Source organism: Buceros rhinoceros, unplaced genomic scaffold (assembly GCF_000710305.1).
Source record: "Buceros rhinoceros silvestris isolate BGI_N320 unplaced genomic scaffold, ASM71030v1 scaffold7268, whole genome shotgun sequence".
NCBI classification, from domain to species: Eukaryota; Metazoa; Chordata; class Aves; order Bucerotiformes; family Bucerotidae; genus Buceros; species Buceros rhinoceros.
The window spans coordinates 116000-116996 of NW_010425068.1; positions in this window are offsets into that span (position 1 = coordinate 116000).

The following is a 997-nucleotide window of genomic DNA, read 5'->3' on the forward strand; positions in this document are numbered from 1 at the left end:
TTACTTTTTGTGTATGTGATTAATGGTTAATTACAAGGGAGAACTGGTTCTGGCAAGGAAGGAGCCAGCATAGTTTGTGTTTGTTTCCACATGGTCATGCTCAGATTCCCCCACAATGGAAAAAAATCCGCCTCCTTTCTTGTTGCTTCCAGGGGAAGTCCAAAACCAGTCCTTGAAGATGACCTTAACACTGAAAACAAGCAGTTCATTGTTGTAGTGTGGAGCTGGTGACACAGAGTCCTTTTACTATCAGTATAAATGCATTTTTTTCCTTGTGCTGCAATACCCTTATTAGTGGGGGAAAGTCAGCGAATTAAAGCTATCCTAACTCCCTGAGTTTTCCTTCCCATGCTCCAGGGTCTCTCTCATTTTCTGCTGGTCCCCTTGCTAAATTAGACGAAAGCAAAAAAGTTTTCCTGAGTTGCAGAAGTAGTAAAATAACCAAGGGCTTGTGTGGGGCTGGTGGGCGTGCCTGGGGCATCCCAGCTTTCTGCCGGGCTTCTGCGGCTGCCTTGCACAGCAGTTGCTGCAGGGAGCCATCTCCCCTCGAAGCTTGGGCAGCTCAGATGCTGCGGCGGCTGTTTACACTTGGGGCTGAATTAGATTTGGCTATTTGCAGGATCAGGTAGTGTAAAAGTGTTTTTAAGCAACTGCTGCAGCTGGATGTTGGTCCATAGGGTATCACTGGGCTTACTGCTCAATGAGGTTGGGAGAAAAAATAAAAGCCTAAATTTTTGTTAGTTAAATGACCTCTTGGTTTTAGCAAAACCCTGAAGTGGATCTAAGAGGGGATTCTGTAGGTTCAGATTCTTGCCGAGTCAGCTGCTTGCTGGTAAACACAACACTTGGCTGCTTTTCTTGCGGATCAACTACATCTTTGTAACACTGAGAAAGGAAGGTCTCATTCAAATGGGCGCTTCATTTCTAGTGAGAGAATGCAAAAAAGGTGGAGGGATGAATGCAGAAACCCGAACTGAAAGGGAGTTGTTGTCCAGGA